The sequence below is a fragment of the Aythya marila genome, assembly GCF_965140915.1.
Source record: "Aythya marila genome assembly, chromosome: 10".
Lineage (NCBI taxonomy): Eukaryota > Metazoa > Chordata > Aves > Anseriformes > Anatidae > Aythya > Aythya marila.
In genome coordinates, this window is record NC_139051.1 from 8,274,314 (window position 1) to 8,293,780 (window position 19,467).

General features: G+C 35.1%; 1 protein-coding gene across 1 annotated transcript in view; it reads left to right on the forward strand.

The window, feature by feature from the left end:
* Positions 1 to 19,467, forward strand: part of FHIT (fragile histidine triad diadenosine triphosphatase) — a 561,360-nt gene that overhangs the window by 74,069 nt on the left and 467,824 nt on the right. The window lies entirely within an intron of this gene.

Below are 19,467 nucleotides of genomic sequence, written 5' to 3' on the forward strand. Positions count from 1 at the left end.
GAGAAGTATGAGATTAAATTCTGTCACTACTGTACTATTTTTAATTAATTTAACCTCCAAATGAATCATTTTCCAGTGCCAGTTTCTCTCTCTTTGGTCAGTGGATTACTTAGCTAATGTCAAATTAATTATTTAATGCAGTTAATGTTTAAAAGCTTTGTGAAAGTGATAAGAATGGCAACTGCAGATTCTGGAACTGCTACGGGAAACGAGAATTCATGTTTTTAACTGAAAACAGAAGTTGCATTTTCATATTAGTGGCTTGACTTTTGCTATTGATTTTAATATGGAACACACTCAGCTATAGCAGCAAGGGTGATAGTTAAAATATCACAGCACCAGCAGCTAGATCCTGAAGTGATAATCATTTTTTTTCCTACTAATTTGGAGAATAACAAAGGAAAACAGGAGTAACTCTGACAAAGTAGAAAAGACTCTAACTTCATTGCATATTAAGGAAGGAACAATCTATTTCTTTTGTAGCAAGAGTTGGTGTCTCAAGGTGAAAGTCAAGTTACGGGGTGTAGCAAGTAACCAAGAACTAGTATTATGGGTACTATAGCTTTCTGGCAGTATCTATATTCTGAAGCAATATGGTTGAGACTTGGTACTGGTGGAACACAGAATATGAAAACAAAATTGCTCAAGAGTTTAGGCAAATCAGTAACTGTAGGTATGACAGAGTGCAAAAAAAATCTGGTTTTGGCAAGTTAAGTATGCTTTACTTTAAACAAATGTCTTTTGTCAAATAGGTTGTCTTTCATATATCAATACAGTTGGTTCTGTAATGGCTAGAACCTAGAGGTCATAACACAGACACATTGGAATGCTAGATCCCATTGAAGAAGCCAAGGCTGAGTTTGAGTGCTGAAAAACAATAAATAGAAGGAATGAAAAGGAATGACTCAAAACCCTGTTTAAGCAAGGGGCATTGGAAAAGAGGACCAACAGAGGTCCCTTCTGATCTCAACCATTCTGTACGTCTGTGAGAACTACTTTCTTTTTATAAAGAAACACTTCTAAAGGCTGTTTTGCTTTTGCACTGTCTAACTCATACCCATATGAACTCTAAATACTTATGAAGCTATCAAATACATAGATATTTAAGTTTTGTGCTGTTATCTTTACCTGAAAACAGTGCTTGAGTGTGGTTTCTTCTAATTTCTGAAAAGATGCCAAACTTAAAATACCTGTCACAAACAAAATCTTTCTGTCTGTAAGTGTTTAAATTAGCACTGCTAAGCGTAATAGGATAGGTGTTTTCTCTGGTAAATCTGCATTACTCTGAGGGCCCTTGAGATTAATTTTGTGCAAAATGATTATCCCCACCATCAGCAGTGCTCTTAACTACCGAAGTATTTTGCATTATCAAAACCAAGGTAATGAAACATAATGCAGATTGATTTTAACAGAGGAAATAATGTGTGGAAACTTCTATGATAACATGTTACTTCTGGGTTATAAATTACCAAGAAAACTGATGGAAGGGGAAGCTCTGTTTGCCAATCCCCACTAAGGAAAAATAAAGGAAATGGGGAGGAAGGGGAAAGACACAAACAAGCAGAAAATATACTTAAACCATGTATATTAGTTAGTTGGTGGTTTTTTATATGTATATAGTTCACCTTAAACTGAGAACTATAACCTATAGAACCTGAGAACTATAGGTGTTGTAAAACTAGAGATTACCTCTGATTCAAATATTAATATACTTTTGATAAAGCATTTGTGTATAAACTAATTGCTTCTGCTTTGTGCTTTGAGGCTGGAAGCTGTGAGGTCCTTCATTCATCTAATCATTTTTTATTTTATTTTTTTTGTAAATCAGGTATAAATGGGAAAAACAACAGAGGTTATCTTGGAGATTCTCAGACAGGAGACAGCAAAAACTATTTAAATGATTAGTACTTAGGAAATGGAATTATTTAGAAAGAGCGGCTGAATCCTTGCCAATTAAATGGGTGTCAAAAGAGATAATGGTTAACTTGATCGGAAAAGAGGTAATTTCTTTAAAATACATTTGCTCATCTAAAACAATTACATACACAAAAATTCAGTACCAATTTTAGAAAACTATCTCCTGTTACGGTACATTTAATTGAACAAGTTTAATGTTTATGTCATTACTTACGCAGATACTGAAAGTTCAGAAATTTTAGAGGTTTGATTCAGCATGATGTTGATGTTCTCCAACGAAGACAATAAGATCCATTTTAATGGAACCTTTAACACTATTTCATATTTTAAAAGAACAACAAGAAAAAAAAGGTTAAAAAAACAAAAAGATTATACACTGCATTTGGAGCATAGGGTGCATATAAAAACTGCAAAGGAGGCACATATTTTCTCTGTAACCATTTTCTCATTTTCTCAGGTTTTGGATGCAGTGAATTCTGTACCCAGTTGTTTGAGCAATGTTTATTTGTGTATTGACAGCTTATGAATACTTCTGTTTTTTTCTATACTAAAAGGAGTCGTGTTCAATGTCTTGTTAACTTGCTGTGTGAAGTGACCTGCATGTGTTTTGTTGTGGTTTTTGAACTGATTTATTTAAAAAAGCCAGGTGAACAGAAAGTACAAAGTTTTTGTGCTTAGTGTTTTTAATTGTACTGCTCCTTTTCAAGGACTTTATAACCAGGTCTTGTTATCTGTGGGGGCTTTGTCATCAACCGTTCCTACTGTACCAGAAATGTTGTAATTTTGATTGTATTGAAAGTCTTATTTATTCTCCTATCCTTGCAGCTGCTGGCTGGGCACTGCAGACAGCATTATTAAATTACTGTTATTGCTCAGTATCCTGGCATGATGAGAAGCTCTGTCAGAAGTGTTGATCAATGAGAATGCTTTCTCTTTAGATACTGGCACCAATGTAACTCTGTTTAGTTAATTGGCAAGATATTAGAGTTAATTGTAAGTGTAAGTCATTGTATTGCTACTAATCCCTGCTTGCTTAAAGAGTGACTTCTGAGGTAAAAAAAAAAAAAAAAAAAAGTTCTGAACTATGTCTGAAGTTCTGAGTTTACTGTGATATAAGTAGGGTGAAATTTTGGTTTTCCAATTTCTCATTTTACAAAGTGATCACAGAAATTTTAAAAGTTGCTACGATCTATTCCTACATTTTCTCAACCAACAAAGTAACAAATTAATATTTTAATATTATATTTACTAAATCTATATTAGTGTACTATATAATAAAGTAGATTTAGGGCATTGGAAGATGTCTTGTTTCTGAGCTTCAACACTGAATTGCTGTGTAACTTGAGGCATAAAGTTCACACTGTCTTTATGCCAAACCTCATCTCTGACATCAAACTTCGTGATTTGTGTGAATAATAGTTATTGAACTGGGTTAACCACAAGCATGGCCAGAGACAAAGCAGGTATAGTGAAGATATAACTGATGAGATTCATTTTATACTTAAAGCAAAATTATAGAACAATTAAGGTTGGAAGGGTCTTTGTGTGATCTTAGTCCAACTTCTGTTCAAGGTAGAGTATGGGTAGGCATCTGGAGAAGTGGATGGCCAGATTGGATGGAGCCAGGTTGGATGGGGCTTTGAGCAACCTGGTCTAGTGGAAGGTGTCCCTCCCCATAGCAGGGAGGGTGGAATTAGCTGATTTTTAAGGTCCCTTCCAACCCAAACCTTTGTACGATTCTGTGAGTTTGACTTCAAATCTCCAGGACTGAGATGTTCTGCAGCCTGGATGGGCAGCTTGTTGCTTGGAGGGAATTTTTGAAGTAAGCTAGTCCACAGCTAGACTAGTTGCCAGCTACTGCAATCAACTGTTTGATCAAGTCAAACACATCTTTGTGCAGTTAAGTTTCTGCTGCCACTCTTAATGCCCAGGTGAGTCTCCCAAAATAAAATATGTAGCCATTGCCTCTACTATCTTTGAACTTACTTAAAAAAACAAAACAAAACAAAAAAAACCTCCAGTGATGAAATTCTCATGTTGCTTGGGAAATTTTCCCACCTCTCGGAAAATGTTCTAGTTCATAAATGTTCTAGTTGTTAGAAAAGGACTTCCTAGTTTCAGGGTCCAAAGCTGGTGGGAAGTCTTCTCCAAATGCTTTCATTGCATGAGTGCTTTGCACTGGTAGACTTCTGTTGAGATTTATGATATATTAGTTCTATATGAGGCAAATTCTTTGTGTCATACTGTTTGTATCTGAGGTTGGTTCATATATTTCAAATGCTTAAACAACTTGTTTTGATATGTAGAAATGTTGCTTTTTATTCAGTGAATAGAGACACTGTTTTTCCTTTAACTATCTTAGTGCGTGTTTATTTGAGGTAATACTATTTATGACTAGTAAATGGAATTTATTTCTGAATAAAAAATTCTCTGACATACAAAAATATTTTATGGAATGATCTTTAAGAAAAAATCTAAGTGCCCAGTGGAGAAGGCTGTATGCATGCACAGTGCTTCCATGTGTCTGTTCTTTAAAACTTGCATTGTTTTTTGGTTTTGTTTTGTTTAATTTGTTTTTCATACATTCCTATCTACTCTCAAAGAAATAATGGAATTTCTCCAATCATGACCCAGCTATACTTCGATTTTTTTTTTTCATGTATTTCATGCTTAATCTTTTCAAATTCTTTTATTCGTATGATGTATTAAGCTTCTTGGGAGAATAGAATGTTATAGTTTCTACACTAATAGCTTGTAAGAAAATGACTAAGTAGACTTGTTTACTGTCCTACTGCATTCAGTTGCAACTGAAAAAGTATATAAGAACAATGGATCATGGTTAATATTCTGTGGAAGTGTGAAGCTTTGATGTATGTATTTGCTGGTGTCTGCAAAACACAGATAATCAGTATTCTGAAGAGGTGTTCAAATTAAACATCAACTTGACCAGTCATAATTATGGCATTGTAAGGACAGATTGGCACTGAAAACTAATGAAGTTGTCTTTAATCTCCTGCACTGTCAATTATAATCTACTTGTGGTTAAGAGAAAATATTTTGGTGGTTTTAGTCATATACATGGGTGAAATTCTCTTATGTATTTTATTTCCAGATAATAAGCATTTATTGCTTAAGAATTTCCTTCTAGGAGGAAGAGCAGCTAAAGATGTGCTTTATTTCTCGGCTAAAAGTTCATCTTTCACTGTATTGTAGCTGTTATTTCTGACTTGCTTTCTCTGGTATTGAAAGATGGGAGTTTTATGCTTCTTATTTTATGACTTTTTTTAGCCATATGCATTTTACTGAGATACTATAAGGTCTTATTTAGCATTTTTAAAATTAAAATATTTCTTCTAGTTCAGAGAAAGTATCACCATTTGGGTTTTGTACTAGTTTTATCCAATCATTGGCCTTCAGGGTATTTCAAGAGCAGTGACTCCACTGTGTTTTGTAACAAGTTACATTCATTTGGTGTAATTTGATTAATTACAGTGAATGAAAGTACCAGGGTTTCTAGTACTCAATCTCTTTATCAACAGAAAGCATAAAATGTCAGATTAAATATTCAGAAGAAAGAAAAACACATTTTGAAGCATTCTGGAAGGGAAAATAATCTTACAGAATCAGACAAGATCATGTGAAACCTATGGGTAAACTTAGAGATGTTTTGCCTTCCAATACAGAATTAGAAGTGTTAGCATTCAGAAACAGTGTAAATTTCTTATATAGAGATAGTACCAAAAAGTAACATAAAGTAACATTAGAAACACCTTGTACTTTTTTTTTTCTTTTATTTCCTGCATAAGAAAAGCATCTCCATCATATCTTCAGGTATAAAACAAGTACTTGACAGATTGTATGAACTATGTACGGTAATCAGAGATAATTTTCTTAGACCAGAAGATTACATTTACAAGTTACTGCTAAATGTTGCTTCTCTGTGCTTTTCATTTTCAAAGTTAAAGCAACGTTTATAAATTCCTGCTTAATACCATCTGTATTAAGTTTCTTCATAATGAATTGTGAAATTTGGATGTGGCTGTTAGCAGTAAAGATTATGGCACCATTTTTGCCTTCCAGGAGCATGTATAATAGTAAAAGTCTTATACAGTGAGTGCAGTCCAGCGTTTCTGACTGTGATGATGTAGAGAACGTATTATAAATGCATGTTGTAGGAAAAGTCATGGTAGGAGACGTGAAAATGGGTGGCATTGCTGGGGTTTATTTGATGGGGCTTAGGTACTCTAGCTGTTGATACGTGTATTGAAATATTATGCCGAGGATGCTATATATTCTATTTCTTGTGTCAATTATTTCTTGTACTTTGAAATGAGATCTAGACTTCTGAGACTTTTCTCAGGCCTTCTGGACTAAGTCTGTAATTCAGCAGGAGTAGTGGGAGCCATATTTTCCACTGCAGTGGTTGCAAGTGAAGTTAAGTGGAAACAAAATGAGTCCACAAGGCTGCAAGAGTTAATTTGCACATGACTGTTTACACAGTTCAGTATTTTTAGTTTGCTGGATGTTTTATTTACTATTACTGTTTTCTGTCTGGTTATGAAAATAAATAATTTTTATGTTCACTTTGTTTTGTAAGTACATTAACAATAACTTCTGGAAGGATATTTTCATCAGTTATTTGCTTTTATAACAATTATGATAATACAGATTGCACCATGCCATACTAAAGAAACTTCAGTATTTATGAAGAGGAAAAAGTGTTTGAAATAATAATAGCTACAATTTGATTGCATTGATGGTAAATTGGGGATATTCTGAATATAATTTAGAATTTAGAATGAGAAACTAGGCGGGATTGGAAATCAATGTTTTGTTTTGTTTTGTTTTTTACTTGCATCAAGAAAAAACATTGTTTCTCTTCAGTTTGCTTTGTTTCTACATGCACAAAATACACTGAAAAGTGGTATATGTTGGGTTTTGCCTTGTTTGGAGGTTTGAAATTCAGTCCGTCAGTTAAAGGTAAGCAGTCTTTAAAACCTCATTTAGTTTTAGTAGTTTTCACAGTTAACAGAACTATTGTCAGCACCTTTGCTGTGTTAAAGTGCTGACACAAAGGAAGCCTGAGCTAGATCAAATATAGATTATTTTTTCTTTCAAAACTGCTGTTCTCTTGTTTATATCATACTTTGATCATTATAGTCAAATAGTTTCAAGCATATCCTTTTTCATTGACTTCTTTTTCTTTCGGATACAGTTATGTTGGTTGCACAGGAAGAAATGGTTAGAGTAGCTTTTCTATGTCTTGCTAGTAACAATGCCAAAGCATTTAAGACTTTCCTCATCTTGTACTGTGCAATAAAATCTTCAGCTTCTCTTAATGTTGCTTTGGTGCCAGTGTAGTTGCCTCACCTACCGTTTTCAGTGTATCATTACTCTCCATTACTGATTTTTCCTTTCCACCTTGTATCAAATAATTTTGAGTACTTTAACTGGAGTAAGAATATTAGTACATCCATGTATAATACTAATGGATTGCAAATACTAACAATGTGTGTGGAATTTTCTTAAGGCATTTACAGTGTTGGCTATCAAAGTTGCAAAACCAGAAAGTATTGCTATAAAAGCAAATTAAGAGAGAATTCAAACATGAAAAACTTACTAAAAGTAACTTCTGATGATATTTAGTGCAAGTAGCACTGTTGCACAGCAGTTGCTTGCAAATAAGACAAATGTGCATCCAATTTCTACCAAAGTAAATATGCACTTGCTATAAACAAATCAGAAATGCAGTTCATACCTGCCCCAAGTTGTCAAACTTACTCTATTTTTTCCTAACTGAACTCTGTAGTCTCTTCTCCTTGATATACACGTATACCTTCGGTATTCAATACTCTGTGATATAGAACTTAACTTTTTTTTTTTTTCTCTGCAGAAAAATTACTTCATTCAGCACAAGTAACAGGTATTATTAAATGTGCCAATGTGACATAATGATGACTTCTAATTAAATCCCTATCCTACCCTTCTCTCCTTTAGTTTCTTACCCTAACCAGAATTTTTCTCTGTATTATCTGCTGATTGAGCATCTAAAGAACTTAGCAGAGCATGTTTTTTGAAAAAGATATTGAAGAAAAAAGACCACTCAGAAAAAAACATACTTAATGCTGCATGTCATGCATGACTAGAGAGTGTGATTTCTTTGCTGTTCAGAAAGAATGTGGTAGGCTTCCTTAGATGGGAGGGAGACCTTCAACTCTTAGCTGGAAAGAGAATGTCTTCTGTTGCTGTGGTTTGCACTAAAATGTTATAGAAAACAGGTGATTTTGGGGGCTGTGGACTGAAGTCCTCTTTTAGGGTTGACTGGTGGGAGAGGCTGCTGGCCTCTGCTCTGCTGCTGGTGGTTACTGGTTGTTTGCACTTGCTGTCTAGAGCTGTTCTTAGTCTTGTTTCTTCTTCAGCTTGCATTTGTAATGAAATCATAACATGCAACTCTTGAGCAATTTCTCAGTATCTGACATAGCCTGGATTTGTCCTTTCTCTAATTTTAGTGGGCTTTTACTCAATCCTCTATGGGTATGAACTTTTGCTCTGATTGTGACTGATCCTGCATTCTTCGGTATATATCCTCAGCAGTATGTGTCTTTTCTCCCCTTGCCTTCCTGTTGTGATTTTCACATCATTTTGGAATGCTTTGAGTATCTTGTTTACTAAGCTATAAGCAATCTTGATTTGCTATGTGATTTCTGTGATTCTTATTTTCTTTCCTAATCTGAAGTGAGCACATGAACAGTCTGGTATGTCAGTTAAAACAGATGTTTTTAATTGATGATAAGAGCATGTTAGCCTCTAAGTAGAAGTTTACAATATGTGGGCAGATGAGTTCTGCTAATTAATTCTAACCAACGTACAAGCTCCATCGAGCCTGTGTGTGTGTGTATATATATATATACACATATATATATATGTGTGTATATATATATATGTGTGTGTATATATATATATATACTTGTAGCAGCCATTTCCTTATAGGACAAAGAATATCACTGAACTTTCAAGTTCTTTGCGTATTTTCTTCGTGCAGCTCCCTATGTTCCATGCAAAGAATCCATGTACTTGTGTTTTTCTTGGTTAAAGTGATTCCTTGAAGGAATATATCTCTTTCTCTTTTGTGACACTTCTACTTGGTTTATTTTGTACAGGGTTACAAAGAGTGTCAGTATTGCTACTTTTTCCAACAGAACCAAAAAAAAGTATTCTCTCAAGGCTTCCATACTTCAGCAGGCTTGAAAGGAGGAACACAGAACAGAACTAAATACAGCCTCTTGTAATAATTCGTGGACTCTTACAAGCATCTGTTTTGGGAACAGTAGATATTTATCAAGTGAGACAGATGTCTTGACAAACTTGTACATATAAAATTAATCTCCTGAAATCTGATCACTTACAAATGCGTATTAATCTGAAATAGTCTTCCAAATTTTATAGAATGAGTTGTTCTTGACCTTTTGTGATGTCACCTTGAGAAACCTCCATCGGAATCTTTGTGAAAAATTTTCTTTGACATAATTTTAACAAGATGACAGGAATATCAGCAGCAGTAACGACAGACCTACTGCATTTTTAAGATAAATGAGAAGGTAATGCTACTTAGACTAGTCTTAGATATATTATTTAAAGGAAGATTGATTTCCTTATACGTATTAATTTTAAAATTAGTCTCCCCTTGAAAGGCCATCAGGAAGGATTTAATGAGCTTTATCAACATTTGTGTGTATGTGAAAAAGAATGGGAAAATCATGATTCAAAAGGACTAAAGGCATTAAAAACATCAGTAATAAACTTTACACTTTGTACCAATAAATTATTTTATTGTGGTTCTCAGGCCTTTGTGATACAGGATGTTCTTGAATAGTATTGAAAAATGCATTAGTCAATACTATATTTTTTTGTTGTTTTGCCTTGTTCCACAAGAGAATGAGAAGCTATTTGAAGCTTATTTTTGAGACAGTCTCTTCACCTTCCTAAAAGAATATAGAAAATGCTTTTAGGCTATTATTTCTGTGAAACCCTTATTTTTGGAATTTCAAATGGTAAAGAAATCACTCCCATTTGAGAGATGGATTTAGTCCATTGCTGCTTTTCCTCTCAAGAAAGTTTTCCTTAGACTGAAGATGGGATGCAAGGCACTGTTGTGATCGTTTCAGGACTGGTTTTCAATTCTAAATTTCCAGCATCAGCTTGAACAAGATCACTATAGGGGTTTGAAAAGCAGAGCAATATTTAAAGAAATTCAAACTGTTTCTTCCATATATAACAATTTGAAATGTGTGCAGGAGTAAAAGCTATCCAAAGGTAAGAGATAAGATGTATTCTAAAGGCCTAAAAGATGCACCTTTGAATTTTAATGTAGTGGGTTTATGTATCTCATAAGATTACTGGCTTGGAGGTTTGTTTTTTAAAATGAATGGAAATAACTTCTAGACTCTGCCTATGGCTACAGATATGTTAAAATCCTATTTGGTAAATCGATTGCGCTGCTTTGGGTGAAGGTGTGTAAGCGATTCCAGGTTAAGAGTTTGGCTGATTTCCATTGCCATGCCCTGGGCTAAAAATTTTTATCATTCTTTCAAAAAAAAAAAAAACCAAAAAACAAAAAACTATCTATGTTCTAAAAACAAACAAAATGAAACAAAAACAAACAAACAAAAAGCCTTACCAATGTAGATGCAATTTGTGAATAATTCATTTATCCTTGAACAAGGTACATGCTAATTATTGGTGAAAAGGCTCACCAGGCAAGATGGCCAGCTATGGGATTATTTTGTTTGTGAATTTAAATACATACCGTCTTTAGAAGATGCAAAAAATGTAGTAAGTGTTAAGTGTACTAGGGAAGAAGAATAGCAACATAAAGGAATGTATAATGAAAATTCAATGAACAATAAAATAGATATTTGCAAAACAATTATTTCTGAAAGACATCTGATGTATGACATCATGGAAACACAAAGCCATAGAATTTTGTGTACAGGCAAACAACTCCCTTTGAGAAAACTAAAGCATGGAATTATATGGGGAATTACTTCCACTGTATTGAAATGCACATTTTTACTACTTTATGCTTTTCTTATGACAGCATATTTATATTACAAAAATGTTTTGCTTGCTTCTTCTAAATGCATCTACACCACTGAAACTTCTTGCTTTGGCATAATTATTCCTCCTCAGGAATTACTTTTGTGTAACGCTGATTTATATCACTAAAAAAACCTCTATTTTTATTGGTAGTTTTGAATTAATATGACAGCACAGGATAACATAATTCAGTGTAAAAAATAAATTTAAAGCATTTGCAATTCTGTTGGCAGTTCTGGATAAGGGGAAGTTTGCTGTAATAGTACTGTTAGGATGAATACATCTAAGAACCATTCTGTTGTTCCTGCAGTTTATTCTGGCCACTGCTTGTAAAGTGTGCTGTTTGTGTAAAGATAATTTTACCTTTAAAAAATGGTCCCTGTGCTCAGAAGTATGATTATCGTTTGCACCCTGTTTCTCACAAGGCTGATGTGGTTGGACTGTGCAGACCTTGTTCTATGTACATACAGATTGTATGAATTATCTGGACATTGGATTGTGGCCGAAATCGCAGTTGAAATCAATTCATCTTCTTAAGCCAGGCTTCTAAGCCTAGTCATGCTGGTACCACATCTTTAATGATAAAGGAAAATATTTCAGGTAAAAGAGGGAAACTGAGTTTGGCCCTGAAAGTTAATAAGCATTTAGGAAAACTCATACTCAGCATTGGATGAGTTTGATTAATTTTGGAAAGCTACTTAAAAGTTTTCTCTATCCATGCACTATGCACTATGAAAAGGTATATATATATATATATTTTAAATATTTGTGAAGTCATTCTAGCTTGTGTGAAATGCCTGGCATTTCATTCTTACTTGGCTTGGCTTCGGCTCTGCCAAACCTGCATGTATTATTCCTATAATAATATATTAATGCCTAATATGGATTGTGGATTTTGTGAAAAATTATTGGAATTTATGGGAGGTTATATGAAAAGATTATAGGAGCATTTGCTCCAAAGTTCTGAAGGTCAGGATGCTATTTTTGACAGGATCTTTAAGAGCTGGAGGAGTACTAGAACAGGCGTCTGTTGTTTTCCAGGAAAAACTGAGATCAACCCAGGATAATTTCGTGGGACACTTCAACTGCAACTATCAGACTGTTGTAAGCATACCAGCCATAGACCTGTAAAACTGTTTAAGTGCTTAGGTATCTGCTTAAAAACCATGATGTAATAATTATGTAATAATCATCTCTGAAGCATTTGGACTGAGAGGCATGCTAATTAAAGCACAGAAAAAGAACACGAAGGCTTCAGTGCTCGCCTTACATCACCCAGCCACACTGCAGAAGATGATGTTATGTGCTGTTCGGATAAGCTTTCAGTACAGTAGCAGAACTGCCAGAAGAGGTAATGAGGTTTGCTGAAGATCTTGACAGCAAACTACAGTAAATGACATAGATGGTGTAACATTTCACTGAATGTCTGTCAGTGTGGATACTTCCATGCCAAATGGATAAAATATTTTTGTCTCATCTTAATTAACAGTAGTGTGTTTCCTTCTTACCAACTTGAGAGAGAAATTTTGAAAGTAGACTTTTGAAGAATTGATTTATTTTTTAAGAATGCCAACCAAATGGGTTAGCTTTGGAGAATTATCAAGCTTCCATTTTTTCAAATGAGCACGCTGCTCTTTAGATTGTAGAAATTCTGATAAATAATTTAGACATTTGTGTATTTAATGGTGTTGAGTACCATGTGGTGTTTTAGGTGTCATATTGATCTCATGAAACTGATTCGCACAGGCTTCTCAAGTTTTTGCTATGAATTCACATATGAAATGTTATAAGATATCCATACTTCTCTTCAAAAATATCATTTAAGTGTCTGATCTTCATTTTTGGCATATTTTGTGGAAAATACAAATAGTAGAGGTCAAAAAAAAAATAAAGGCAAAATCAACCTTCCTTCAACCTTGACGCTGTAACTCTTGCACAGTTTCTGAGAAAAGCTAATCAGATGTTAGTTTAAGTCTACATGACATGAAAACAGAAGTCTAGCAAAAGTCATAAACACTTTCACCTGCTGTTCTATTTCCATAGAAGTTACAGCAAGCACGATGAACAAGCACAGCAGTTAAAAATACATATACATATAAAAGAAAGGAATCTTATTCTGTGTATTTTACAGAGGAAAATCATGAGGTTTGAGTTTTAGGTGCTGTACTTCTTCAAATGAAGAGATTCAGCTGTTTCAAGAGGGGTTTTGATTGCTTTCAGTTTTGGAGTGGATTGGTGTTCCTAGGGAAGATCCTGATTCAAACCTGCATTAGGAAAGTTGAGTTGATTTCTTTATCTCCTGTTAGCTTCCAAAAGCCAGTTCAGGTATCACAGAATCACAGAATTTCTAGGTTGGAAGAGACCTCAAGATCATCGAGTCCAACCTCTGACCTAACGCTAGCAGTCCCCACTAAACCATATCCCTAAGCTCTACATCTAAACGTCTTTTGAAGACTTCCAGGGATGGTGACTCCACCACTTCCCTGGGCAGCCTGTTCCAATGCCTCACAACCCTTTCAGTAAAGAAGTTCTTCCTAACATCTAACCTAAAACTCCCCTGGCTCAACTTAAACCCATTCCCCCTCGTCCTGTCACCAGGCACGTGGGAGAACAGGCCAACCCCCACCTCGCTACAGCCTCCCTTGAGGTACCTATAGAGAGCGATAAGGTCACCCCTGAGCCTCCTCTTCTCCAGGCTGAACAAGCCCAGCTCCCTCAGCCACTCCTCGTAGGACTTGTTCTCCAGGCCCCTCACCAGCTTCGTCGCCCTTCTCTGCACCCGCTCAAGCACCTTGATGTCCTTCTTGTAGCGAGGGGCCCAAAACTGAACACAGTACTCGAGGTGCGGCCTCACCAGAGCTGAGTACAGGGGGAAAGAAGGTAGAAGACTTAGTACAGGTAGAAGACTTAAAATAGCTATCGCTTCTTCACGACATTCTCCTGGCTTATTAGCTTGCTTATGTGAACTGGAAGACCTATATTTCCCCTTTGTTCAGTGTTCTTAGTGTAATGCATTTCTGGTGTAAGAGTAAGGCAGAGCTTAGTAAAGTTTCATATGTATATACATGTATATCGGGAAATTGAAACAGTTTGTAGTGCATTGCATAGAATCCAGTTACTGAAGAGCAGTTGTTCCTACAGCACTTTGTTAGCAATTTATAGGAAAAATCCCATGTCATTCCTGCTCCCCCAATCTCCTTTCAGCTCATCTTTGCTTATCGTATGATCTATGCTGTTACTCATCTTTGGGATGACTGGTGTGATGGATGTGCAAGGAGTTGAGAGTTATTGCTGGGCTTTATGCTTATTTTGGCTAAATATCATGCTTTCAAACACTTCTTTCTTTTTGAATTATTTTTCAAACTACAAATAACAGCAACAAAAAGGCTCATTAAATAGCTTGAAAATGCATAATACCAGATCCTGCTGACTTGCTACCCACAGGATGTCATTTTCATCTAAAACTAGCTAGGAGTCTTGAGTAAATTACAAAATTTTCTTCTGTATTTTAATTAATATGCTCCGTATTTAATGTGTCTCACCATGGCTTTGCCACGAAATGACCCCTTTTATACACTGTGCTGTTGGTAAAGGAGCTCCGTCCTTCACAGGATGTCTGCCTTAGGAACAAGCTTTTAATGTGCTCATTTTCATTCTGTTACTCATGAGTAATAGACTTCTTCTGAAATATTTTGGTATTTTTAATCATGTGTTGGCCTTCGATTTGTAACGTAGGAAAGGTTTTATGCTTCTGCTGGTGAGATATGCCACACTACAAAGACACGAGTGTGTTATAAGTGAGACCCAGACTGAGGACCAAAAGAATAAGCATGGCCAATTCTGCATTGCCTTTGTGCAGAGATAATGAGATGCATCCACTCCTCACTACTGGAGTGGGATAAGTGGCAAATATGTGATGCAGAAATAACCATCAGGTGTCTGGATAAAGTTAGTGTGGTGTTTAAGGTTGGCTGCAGTGTTGTCTGCTGTGGAAGCATGTTGTGAGGAAGAGTGGTGGCTTTAGTTGATGTAGTGGGGAAAGGGGTGTGAAGAGTTAGAAACCCTTCCGTGCGTGGGGAAACAAGCCAGCAGCCTCTGTTCTATGCGAAGTATGGATGCGGTGATTAGTAGTAAACTACAACACATCTGGGTTGAGGGGGGAAAAATGTACGAAGGGCGCTGAAAGCGAAGTTCTGCTTTCAGTGGCTGCTCAAGTACATCATCTGTATCTGTGAAGACTGCTGGAATCAGACCATTGTCCTGACTCTTACAACAAAAAGCTTCTTTTTATATACATATATATATTAGTGGTTTTCTGTTTTTATTGTGGTAAGTTGGCCTCTGTGTGAGGTGGTTATTAAAAGGAAGGTTGGAACTCAAGGTTATCTTAGTGAGGTAAATGGACCTGCTCTTCTCTGTGACTATGCGTTTTCATGTGGGGAAAAAATATAACTAATATGATGTTCTGCTCCAGATGCTCAAAGTACTGATTCAGAGGTATTATACCACTGGACATTTCTGAATCTATTTCTAAAATAAGTGACAAATAATTCAGAGGTGGTGCCAATGTAGTTCAAGTAGTTGAGTAGAATGCCTTTTCTGTGTGCAAATATTGTCTTGCTCAGTATGTGATAATACTGCTTTTTGCTCACTGATCCTTTTTGCTGCATGTAAACCCAACTATTGCTGCTATAATGATTAAAAAAAAAAATCAACGTAAATTAATGACCTTCATATGAGCTCTCAACATCTTGTTCTGACAATGGATGCTTATTTTTTAATGCATGATATTATTGCCATAATGAGATTATTTTTTAGCATTGTTGCTTTTTCGCTTAATGTATCTTATAAAATACAAGAAGCTTACAATTTCTGCAACATTGATTCACAACAATGACCAGCTTAAAAATGCATTCAGAAATTGGTTTCCATTTAAATTTGTGCTTCTGTTTTGCCATGACATATGCAACAAACGCTAACAAATCTTTTTTTCATATAATCTGTGCAATTTAAACTGTGGTATTCCTTTTTCTTTTTGTAACATTTGTTTCAGGTTACTTCAGTGAAATATTAAAATTCAGCTTTTGATGCATTGCAATGAGTGAGTTCCCACTTCAGTAGTCACAAAATTATTTGAATGTTTGTATGGGCTTTTGCTTGTCTTTAATATTACAAATAATGTTTCTTCTTTTTTTTTTTTTTGTTCTCTGTAAGTTCTCAAGCACTTACTCAAGCGTTATTTTTTTGAAAATCTCTAGGTCTGTACTCATACTGCAAATTAATATTTTGCTTTGTGTTTGTGATTGATCATTTGCAATCATGGTCTGGGTTTTCAAACTGCTGAAATGTCCCCAAATACGAGTGAAGTGGGAACATCCCAGGGTTTATGTTTTTTTTCTGTGTTTTTTTTTTTTTTTTCCTCCTCTGTACTGTTTTTGGAAAATCTAGATCTTTACTTTTTGGCATTACATACAGAAATTATAAAAGCCTAGTAACAGTCACTGGGGAGCCTGTCATTTATATTTAAGATAATTGTGGAAGGTGATAAAAGACTTTTTCAAAGATTACATGCCACTGCATGTTTTCTCAGACTACCTACTGACTGCTGATGACAGCTACTTCATTGAGTTTATTGGTTGTAGCCTTTAATACAAGATTTTTAAAGCTATTTATAAATAATATTTATAAATAATTTATGAATGAACCAAATGGTAGCATACCTGTATCTCTGCTTAGTTAGCATTCAGGCCTATAGGAACATACTAACTTTGTAAACTTTGAATACTTAAAACCAATCATTATTTAAAATTTGTGCAACAAAGTTCTCTCATACTTCTGTCTCCAAGCTATATATAGAAAGCTATATATATAAATCTCAGCTATATATAATATAATATAATATAAATATATAAACATATACATATAATATAATTATATATTTATATATATTTCCTTTTTTCTTCCCCCCCCTCCCTGCAGGTATAAACTCCAGTGTATTTATTTGCTTCAGTTACAGATCCATTGGATTCATAAAATGTGAACTCTTCCTCAGCAATTAACCTTGCTGGATCACTGTGGGATGCTTTCCTGTTAGTAGGCTGGGAAGAGTTTATTAGGATTAGATTTAGGTCTATTTTCTAAATGGTTAGTAACTCTTTGCAGCTTATTCATGTATTTAATTTCACATCTCTGTTAAAAGCATAGGATTCAATTAGTGGTATGATTATTTTTTTGGTTGCATTCTGAAATAAGTGTAACTCCCCTTTCTTATTTCCAATTCCCATTCTGAAAACCACCCACTCAAAACAAACTCTAAACTCTCTAGAGGATAACATTACTATGGAATTTAAGAATCATACAATGTAAGGAGTTACTTTCAGTATCTTCTTTTGAAGATACGTGCAATCACCTGTAGCATATCATCTCTTATTTGCCTATTGCTGCATAGTTGCACTGATGTGGAAATGTATGATGGAAAAGAAATTCAAGATTGTTGCCTTTTTGCTTCGTTGAAAATTATCTAGACTTTTACAAAGCTCTCAGAAAATTATTTGCAGTCCATTTAAGGAAGCTGGCTGAGCTATCAATAGATAAGTCAGGTCTTTGCTCATCTGAGGTGTCCTTGACAGTAAAGAGTACACTAGGCTGAGTTTTCTACTTGAATTTAACAGCTGCAGTTGTTCCAGAGTGAGCACTGAAAAAAAAGTTGCATATTTCTCCACAGATCTCCTTTGCTGAAATGTTAATGAGAGCTGCTGAAGGCATTTATTTTTGATAATATACAATGATATTTTGATGATGTTGGCTTTAGGGAACATTTTTTAATCTGAGATTTCTTTACCTAGTCTGTCACAAAATAGCAATTGATGGCATTCCCCAATGAAAAAGATATTTTTGTGTTAACTCTAGGTGTTACAGGTAATCAGATGTTTTGGAATATCTCTGGTATCAGAAGGTATGGCAGGTATGTAGGGCGGATGCTCTGTGGAAGTTTGTTATTCCAGTTATCTTCATAAGGATAATGCCAGCTCTTATTTCTGGGTTTGTGGTCAGTGAGAAAAACAACAATGCAACATTTCCCTAGAAATCCTTTTTTTTTTTTTTTTTTTTTTTTTCTTCTTTTAGTGTGAGTGAAATTAACATGGACTTTGAGAAAGAACACTGATTATTTAAAGAATCACTCATGATAAAATATCTCCTTCTGGGAATTTGTGTTCCAGTAGATTAGCATTATTGATCATCCTCTCCTCACATACTCTACAGATGATTTTAGAAATCTGAAACTATTATTCTTTTCTTGTCTAATGTAATTACCAGTACAAGAAATAATCTCATTAGAAGACAACAAGGATGCATTCTAATTGTTCTAATAAGTTATGCTAATGCTTTATGCTTGCAGTCAGGTTTAGTAAGAAATCATTTGACAAAGTGACAGCTTATCTTACAGTGCTAGCAAAATATAACTTCAGTTTTCTCTGCTTGAAAGTTACTGGTATTAAAAATTTGAAGCCTTTTATTATTAGATAGGTTTGGACCCCTCAGGTACATTGAGATTCTTAAAAATTCTCTCCCATACAATATTTATAGTGGCAGTTAACTGTTCTGTGTTAGTTGTCAGGAAACCAATCAATTTGATGACTTGGCCTACACAGTTTTAAAATAGGGCAGTAGGGCAAGAAACACAGTCAAACAGTCAACCGCTTCTGAAAGAATTAGTACTGAAATGGTTAATGCTAGCTAAGTCTATCTACTGTGTCTTTTACAAGGCATGTAATTGCACCAGGGAGAAAGTGCACTTGGACAGTGTGCAGATGTCTAATCTGTTTAGTTGTTTCCCATCCGTTCCATGGATTAGAGGTGTTCTACTCTGCACTGTAGGACTGTAGAGTTGGATCTCTGTAATAACAAAATGCGTGCTTCTGATGCCACCCATCTGCCTACTAATTGGTCTGACATTACTGAACACATAATTGTATGTTGTTATGTAAGGATCACAAGATGCCTACAGACTGTCAGGCTGCAAATAATTAACCCAGGACTGAGTTCTTTGCTTAAAATTAGTAAGATCATGCTTATGGCAACATGAGCATGACCATTATAGGTTAAAACCACTTGAAACGCAGCAACTGATAGTATATTCTTCCACCTTGTATCGCCCTTTCAGGTGTCTGATGTTTTCAATCTGTTTCCTTCTGCTGACACAGTATTTCTGGCCATTTAAATCTGATACGTGATCTCTTTTTCCCCAGGAAGAGATGGAGTACTCATTTCTCACAGTAACTGATGCCTTCATTCACTCTTAATTACATGGAGTACTGAAGGTAGCACTACTTTTTTGTAGTATTATTATGTCTCTAGGTCTGAGATGAGTGCCTGCTTGATCTATGATTCGTAGCATTAATGGACTCTTTTAATTGTTGGCAAAAAAGGGTAACGAGAACTCAAACTATTCAT